This window comes from Melospiza melodia, chromosome 8 (genome assembly GCF_035770615.1).
Source record: "Melospiza melodia melodia isolate bMelMel2 chromosome 8, bMelMel2.pri, whole genome shotgun sequence".
In the NCBI taxonomy this organism is placed as follows: Eukaryota; Metazoa; Chordata; class Aves; order Passeriformes; family Passerellidae; genus Melospiza; species Melospiza melodia.
Window position 1 is genome coordinate 22052449 of NC_086201.1, and position 9284 is coordinate 22061732.

Sequence of the window (9284 nt, forward strand, 5' to 3'; positions counted from 1 at the left end):
TCCTGAAAGCAGCATTCCAGCAACTATGAGATGTTATGGTGGTAGGAAGGTGAGCTGGCAAGAAGGATTGAACATTACAAGTGTGCCTTTGCATTTGATAACCTGAGTTAGTAAAACCAGCATGTTTAAGAACAACACCCTGCAAGCAGTACTTCTCTATGTATGGCCTAAAAGTTAGTCACAGCACTGGACAACTCTAACTAGGAAATATGCAGGCTCAAGCTCAGAAGAACCACCTTCTGAAAGGACTCATGTAATTTATACCTCTGGCATGCTTGTAAGCAGAAAGTAAAATGAAAGGCTCAAAAATGTCCCATCTTTGATTTGAGAAATATGTATTTTAAGAGTAAACAAGTGAACATAAAAACCAGACCAGACTGGATCAATTGTTCTAAGGGCTTAGAATTCTCCTTTCACCAGTGGCCTGGGATAGGTGCTTCAAAAAAACAGCTGGCTAATTATGTGAGGTCCTACATGGCAAAAAGGGCTGAGATGACTCTTTCTTATCCCTGTGATCAGCTAACACCCTCAAGTATTAATTTGATGGCCCCTCCTAGTATGTAAAATTACAAATTATATTATTGGTCATAAAATTATGAAGTCCCTTGAAAAATCTCATTACAATCTTTAACTCCTTCACCTCTCTAGGTTAACAAATATTCACACTGTGAAAAAACCAATTTAATGCTTATTTTTTAACTAATACAGTAAGTTTCTTAAAATCATTACAGCTAATGATGGAAGTACATTCTGTGTGATGCCTATAAATTACACTCCTAAGTTCCTGATGTCTTGAAGCCTTGAAAAATATCTGGCATTATTCAAAATAATTACATAAACAAGCTACTTAGTTATCTTAATACTACAGCAAAGCTAAAGTGAGTTTCTTGTGACAAATACTGAGCTGATAGACATTTTAAAAGTTAACATGAATTAGATCAAAACCTTACTCCTACATAAGACAAATTTCTTTTTCTTTTTGCCCTTCCTTGTGCTTTAGGCATTGAAAGCAGGCTCTATCATCCAGCTCTGCTCAGCTGCTGTGCCTCCCTATACAGGCCACCCTACCCTGCAGCACCTGGGAATGCTTCTTACCAAGTCCATCTACAATAACATTGTGCAAATCACACCAGCAGTGATTTTGGAATACAAATAAATGTCTATTGAGTATTGCACTGAGACAGTCAAACCACAATTGACATTAGGTTTTTTTTTTCCTAAAGCCTTAACATTTTGAATCACAAAACTTCCCTGAAAATTGTTTAATAAGCTTCTTTTACCAAAATAGAAAACATGAGGAGAGAAGGAATAACACATCTTTAATTAAAAAAATTCAAATCAGCTCTTAATTTAATTCACCATACCAGCAGCCATGATTAGGTCTGCATCATGATATATCTCCAATACTATCAATTTTCATAAATGCAAACTTTCCTGAATATGGTTCTGATGTATCCTGACATTTTAAAATATGTCCTATTGTCCTTTCCTGTGCAGCAGACCAAGCACAGAGTGTTCAGTCCTATATCACTGTCACAGTGGTATTAGACCAGATGGCTGCTTCCTTGCAGAATCAAGAATTAGAGATAATTTATGCTGTTCACTGTTATTAGAATGTAAAAATGTAAAGAGTTTGCAGCACGCATACATGAAAAGCTGCTCAGATCCATCAGTGACATCCTGGTGCAAAGCATTTACCCTGTCACTGCACTCTTAAAGGTAAAGTCTTTGGGGAAGCTGTGGACTTCTGCAAAGCTTTGGACTGCTCTGCATAGGATACAGCACCAGCACTATCTAGGTTATAGTGTGGCTTTGGTGGGGAAAGAATATTCTAAGTTGGGAAAAATGTCCAAGAGCTGCCTTCTTTCTTCTTTCTTGTAAAATAATTGCAGCACATGACTGCTCCCATTAATATGTGACAGTTATTTTTATGTAATGAGGGATGAAGTTAAAAATGGAAGCTTCCTTCATTCAGTCTGTTAAGCAGTACAGGAGAATACTTCTCAGTAAGACCTCACACCAAAGGGCATGAAAGTTACATAAATTTGCTCCTGTGCCAGTGAGGGAAGCAAGTTTTCCTTATCAGGGCATCATTGCAACCTGTGTTTCTGCTCTACCTGGAAGTATGTATGCACCACAGTGTGTCACAACACTGTAAAGAAAGGGTGTCATTTTATTGAGTCTGAGCTCATCATAGGTAAGAAACTTGTTCGTATTTCAAATAGCTGAATCATTTGATAAAGATATATTATTAATGCAGCCTATTCGTTTGGAGGGACTTCTCAACCTATTCAGGAATTAATAGGGAAAAAAGGGGAAGAAATGAAGGGGGAGAGAACTTAGTAAGCTTGCCCAGATTGCTGCAATAAATTGTATCAGAAGTAAAAAGGATGTAAGGACAACCAAATGTCAAACATTGTTTGCAAGTATCAATAGTTTGTTGCTTTATCTTTCCATCTTGGGAAGTTTAGCACAGTACTCCCTATGAATGATGTCAGAGTTGTAGCCAGATTAAGAACAAACACTTTCATCATAGGAATATTACAGGAGGAGAAATTTTACTGGAATTCACTGAAATGACACACTTACTCTGTGTGATTTTGGAAAAAGTGTATCACTGAGATTATTATCAGGTTCCCTTTAAATTAATCTTTAAAGTATACTCAGAAGCATTACTAGGGACAGATTTGCTTTCAGCTTTCTGTGAGCATATAATTTGTATTTATGGCATACAATGGAAGTATTGTGACTTTGAATGACTGACTAACACATTATGAAAGTCATTACTTTTGTATCAAGAACAATATTTGTAACATAATGTGTTCTTAAACTGATCAGGACAGCAGGAAGCAGCTAAGTGGATCACTTATCTTTATTTTGCAATTTAACCTATGTTATGACAGGGAACAAAAAAATTAGATAATTTATAATTTTCTGTCAGTGTTGCATATTTGGGCTAAGATTGTAACTACTTGGTATAACTGAAGAATAAGGGGGTTTGGCTGCCAAATAGAACAGGAAAGGTTACTTTAAAATACAATGAATTACTAGCTGACTGTTAGAAGCAGATCACGAAGATTTCTTGCATTTTTGTTTCTTGACCAGTGTTGTAGATGATGGAATTTTACCCCTGTAGATACCCTAGTACTAGTTTTATTAAAATAAAGTCTATCAGAATAGAAGATAGTTGTTATGCAGGAGCAGTAACTCACATAATATGAGATGGCATTTCTTTCCAGCTCTTGCTGCTCCGCTGGTTCTAATAGCAAACTGGAGCTCAATTTCCTCCTCAAGAACATTGCATTTCATGTGGAATGTCAATTATTAGAATGCAGTGTCCCGTGTCTTACTTTTCACTAGATGAATTCATTTGCAAATTTGCTAATTTATGTAAATGATCCTTAACCTGTAACTGCCTGGCATGTATTTCTGAGTGCCTCTTTTCAATTCTGAAATACATACAAAGACTACCAACAGCACATTAATTACTTTCTGTCACTGTTCCAAACCCCAAAGATTTAATTTCATAGTAACCCAGAAAGAGTATCTGATGCTTCTTTCCATTTTTCATTCTCAATATCATTAGACCATTCAAAACAGGTAAATGGTCTTTGAAAAAGCATCTCTAGCCATTACATTGGTAAGTAGAGTTTTAGTACATGTGTTTCTGAGAAGTTGTGACCTGAAACTCCTTGAATTTTTAATTTGATTTTCAGCTTTCAATTTTTCTCAGGAGGTCATTGTTACTTACAAGGGGGTCAATCACAATTTCCAAGATCATTCCTAAATTTCAAATTTTCTGCAGCTAAGTCTCTCCTCTGCATTTCAGAAGTTAAAAGACAGGTGGGGAATTTCCTTCAGGCAGTCAGTGGTTCAGCTGCAACTCTGATCTGTGCATGGATGCCACTCTAGATTGGGCACCTCATTTCTGGTTCCACCATGAGCACAATCTCTGTGCACCCATAACTGTTTGTTTCAGTCTCCAAATGAGCTCAGGAAACTCAAACTCCTCCTGGCTGTCTGCAGCTCTTATGGATAAAGTGATTTTAAGAATAACCCAGCTGAAGACGCTAATTATTGCCTGACTTATCTCTGCTGCCCACCCAAACCTCTCCAATGTTCTCAGGAACCAACAGCAGTTTAGAACCTGTCAATGAACCTGGTCCCAGTTGGGGATTTTAACAAAACCTGAAATGAGGCAATTTGCCTCCATGTTGTTACTGTTCTGTAACTTCCCACAGTCCAAATAATAGGATCCAGATTCCCTGTGGTGTAATTGCAGTCACAACCCCATTGATTTCAGTGACCTGTGAATGGCAGATAGGACTATGGCCCAAGGCCTCCTCTTGACAAACCAGCTGGAGCTTGCTTTCTCCTGCCTATTATCTGATTAACATGTCCTTGTTTTGATGCCCACCACGTGGGGTAGGTGAACAAAGCTCTGTTTCAGAGCCAGCTGCAGAGATCATTCCCAGCCAGCATGGACGTCCCAGAGCAGGACTGGGCTCTGAGCCTGAGCTGCAGGGCACAAGTCCTTCCTGGTGCTCCTGCCTGACTGGCCACCCCTGCCTGGGGCCCTTGCAGGACACTGCTGCTCTCTTTAACTGAGGTTTTGTTTCCCCAGGGTGTGAGGGAGGGAGAGAAAGATAAGGTGCCTCCAGCTGACAGGCCAACACACCGCCACGCCAAGCCCAGCTGGCTCTTCCGGAGCTGGAGCGCTCGCTGCTGTGCCTCAGTGTTTAGATTGGCTCTAGAAAGTGCAAAGCCAAGAAATGTTTGGCTGCTTTATCCCTGGTTCAGCAGTCAGATTGCCTAGAGAAAATCTCAAACGGCCACTTGCTGTGTGTTCTGCAGACATTTTAGCACAAAATCGGCATCTCCACTATCACACTCTCACAGTACCCTGAGGTCTTGGGTATTTGATTGAATTTCAGTTGGGACAGCAGCAGGGAAGATTAGCTAACACAGTTGTAATTTTGGAATTAAAACTTCTTCCCCTGTATTTTGTTGCCGTTAACCTATAAAAATTTCTGTATCTGAAATTCAAAGTAGCCTTTAATCTGCTGCTTAGTTTTCTCCACAAAGGATATACTTTATGGGATAATGTCTCTTTAAATCTACCCTGAAGATATTCCTCCTGGCCCAGAAGATGCCAAAATGACTTGATGATTTATTTATGTGGAGCTTGGCAGACCATAGTCCAGATTGTGGCTGAGGCTGAATTTTATGAGCATCCCCCCTAGTGAGTATATTTAAAAATTAAAAAAAAAAAAAAAAAAAAGAGAGAGAGAGAGAAGAAAAAAAGGTCTTTATAGATCTTGGCATAAGAACCAAGCAAATATTAACAGGAAGAAGAATGGCTAAGAAGTGAGGTTTAGGACAGAATATAAATATTCATTTATAAATAATATTTTGTGTTTAGAGAATTAGAATTTTCTCTTCATCTTCAGAAAATTAGAAAAGTGAAGTAGGTATTTCTCATCTCAGCAGAAGCTAATGTTTGGTCTGTAATTTTTTTAGCCATACACCACTTGGCATTTTGTTCTGGGAACTGGCTTTTTTTCGCACAGAAAGATGGATGTCTCATTGTCATTCCAGACCATACAAGCGGCATGTTGGTGCAATGATGTAAGAAAGCAATTTTCTGCCCTATTTTATTGATTTATAGTATTTTAGTAAAGTGATAAAAACTTAATGCTAGGGATAAAAAGGAGTCTCATCTGATGCAGAGGCAGTAGAAGAGAATAGAGAATGAGGAAGATCTGGCATTAATACATATTGGTCATGTTTTCTCAGGCCTCTCCTCTACTAGATCATTAATTAAGTTATAAAAACTGTGTCTAAACTTTGTTGACTGAGATGTTTTCTAGGCATTGATCCCTTCTTTCAAGGCACAGGTTGGTGCAGGATTCTGGCTTCTTGAAGCATACACATGCTCAAGCACAGGAAAGTCCCAAAGGCCACAGCAGCCAGGACAACAGTCCTGACTCTTTTGGGCTGGGAGACTCAGTGCTGGGGAAACATATTCGGGGGCACTTTTGCATAGTGAGAATCAGCAATAAGCAAGAATGTGACTCCAGAGTATTTAATCTGCTTCACTGCAGCTCCTTGGGCAGCTTGTCCAAGGAGTGTTACAAAACTCTGGGCTAAGTTCTGTACGTATTTGCTTGCTGCCTGAAGAGGACAAGTGCTGAGACACAAACTCCTACATGCTTAGGTAAACCTCCTCTTGGGATATTCTCCTATCCTGATGGCTCAGCATAGGGGCTCTTGTTATACCCATGCAACTTTGATCCTGTCTTCTTTCCCAGCACCAGGAAACAAGGTCCCTCAAGTCTGGATCCATAAAAACTGGGCTTGTAACAATTTATAGGCAGGCCAAATTGTGTTGGAAATCAATTCAGCTAAAAACTATATTATACACTGTTCTAGGATCTTGTATACAAGTGAATATATGTGGGGTGTCAGTAAATGGAAGCTGGAGTATGCCAGGAAGCAGCATTTTCATTCACAGTGGCATCCCCCACTTTTCTCCAAACAATACAGGGAATATTACTGAAGGCCCCTAAATGGTAGTTCAAAGGAAATCCAGATGTATTCAGGACATTCTTTATGCTGTTCATAAATCAAGGTCAACAGGAAAATATTAACAGTCGCTACACTCATACATTTTCAGTTTGTTTAGGGTTTTTTAGTTACGTTGGAGAACTCCTCACATTGCCAGTGTAACGAGAGAAGGGTATTTTACAGCCAAGCACCAAACTAACCATCTGAAGTCAGATCTAGTCTAATTCACTAAGTGAAATATTTATTTGCCCTTGAAAAGAACCTGGGTAAGCTGTATACACCACAAGTATCTTCAGGACTGGGATTCCCATGTGAAAGAAAGGGAATGTCAGGATGACAGCCCAGTGCAGACCCATTGCACAGGATTAAAGCTCCCACTAGGAAAATGCTTGATGGATCTTAATCCTGTTTGGAAGCCCTAAGCTGATCCACCAAAAGCACTGATACACTTCTGACCACAGTGATTTCTAAAGGCTATACTTGGAGAGGTAAGAGTATATATTTATTGCTAAAAAAATTTCAGAGGATTAAAAATTATGTCAAAATTTTTGGTCAAGAAGGCACTGTGTGGAATGCACACAGCTGCTATTGCTGCTAGGGATGCATATTTAAAAGCCAGAAGAAAACAGTAATTGGCATATTCAATTTCACAGAATAAACTGCCAGAGCCTTTATCTTTGGAGAACTGCACTGTATAAATCCAGACATTGACACCAGGGTGAGAAACAATGGAAACAAAATGAATGTTAATTTAACTTCAACCTCAACATTTTATATCATATTTTCACTCTGTTATGTATTGAAACCAGTCCTTGCATTTGACTCAATTTTGTGTCTTTTAATGACCTGTCAAAAAGTCAGGGCTTATTGTATTTATATTTTTAATTAGTTTAGTAAGGAGATGGACTGCTTATATTTGATTTTTTAAAATTAACTGTTAAATTTTCTGCACAAGAATGATACTGTGCACATTGATATGTGTGTTTCTCTATGTTGTGGGATATATTGGAGACAGGAGTGTCACTGGAAAGGCATGCCTAAATAGTGTGGCATATGTTGCTGGAGCACTGATGGGAGCTGGTTATGTATAATGCAATTTATTTTTTGTATTCTAGCAAGCAACTCAGGCTGGTACTAAAGAAAATCATGTGAGGACATGTCATACCATCTCCCTAGCAGTTTTTTGTTACACTGTGGATGTGTACACTTTATTGCTTATGCAAAAAGTCACATCTTGTCATCTCTGGTGACTTGCATTCTCTGGCCACAGAACCAATACTTAGTTGACCATGGTTTATGCATGATTTTGATTGCTATGAGATGCCTTAGCCACAGCCTTCTTCAAATCCCACTCAAGATTTTTTGCTGTTTCACCAAACTTATGTCTGTCTTGTTCAAAATTGATAACATATAAGAGTGGTAGTAAATCCAGGATGTCTAATTCATTTCAGAAGTCCCTACAGAGCAACAGGATGAAGTCTATTCAGCATAATATTAGTGAAGACTATTCATGTAATATTAAGCTTGATTTCGATGAGGGAAAAATGGAGGTGCAGCTGTTCATGTAGACAAAATTTACCTTTGTCTCTATAATAATTTTTCTACTGATAACATAAAAGTAAGAGTTGCCTATAGAAAGCAATGCACAGCTCTGGCAGGCTTGGATTTACATACCCTGCTGAGACACCATTCATGTTCTAACTGGCAATTGTTGCAAGCAGGGATTAAGAGAAAAATTATCAAGCAACTTTAATTTGCACAGGTGACCTGGAATAATTACACAGCTACCAAACAATAGCATGGGAAGTTTAACACAATTTACTCTGTAATCACCATTGCACCCAGTGAAGTTACTCTGTGGATCACTATGTAATAGCAGGCATTATTTCACAGTAACTATGCAAGGACTCAAGTCAACAGAGTACCCTGCACAAGGAGAGCCAATCATTGGAAGTTAGAGGTCTAAGTGTTCCAAGGAGTGACATGAATTTTATTACATCAATGATTTTCAGGTTAATAAAATTTTTAGATTTTCTTATTAATAACCTCAGAGATTTGGAGAAGAGCTACAACACTGCTAGAGGAGCTAAGGAAGAAGCTCTCATGTCTACCCAAGCACAGAGGCATTGGCTGTCATGGGGACATTTATAACCCTTTCACCAGTCCCACTGCACAAGGCAATGCAGAAAGCAGAGCATTCTTGCGCTCCCTCAGGGAAGACACTCAAATTTTGTTTGGACTGGAGGAAGATTTTTAAGCCCTTATCTTGTGCAGCTAGCACCACCAGCTTCAGATCTACAAAATAACAGACCCTGCACTCTGCTTATAAATGCACTGACTCGTGCTCCAGACACCAAGGACATGAACACAATGTGACAGAGAAAATGAGAGAGATTACGCAGCCATGCAAGCACAGACCATGGGCGACTTACAGTCCTGCACACTGAGGTGTACTTTCAAACACTTGTGGACAAATAAAGAATTAAAATTATGAGAGAATAAGGAGAAAAAAGTAGGAGCTATAAGAAATAGGAGATACTGTATTTCTATCCATATGGTTTCTTATGCATAGGTAATTTTTATCCGTGCTACACTCAATCAAATGTTTATAAGACTGTCTGGTTTTAAATATGCCTAAAAAATATATTTCTCTAAAAAATATTGCTCTACAGTTAATGTAACAGAGAACAATATTTTGATTAATGCCTTCCCATTAG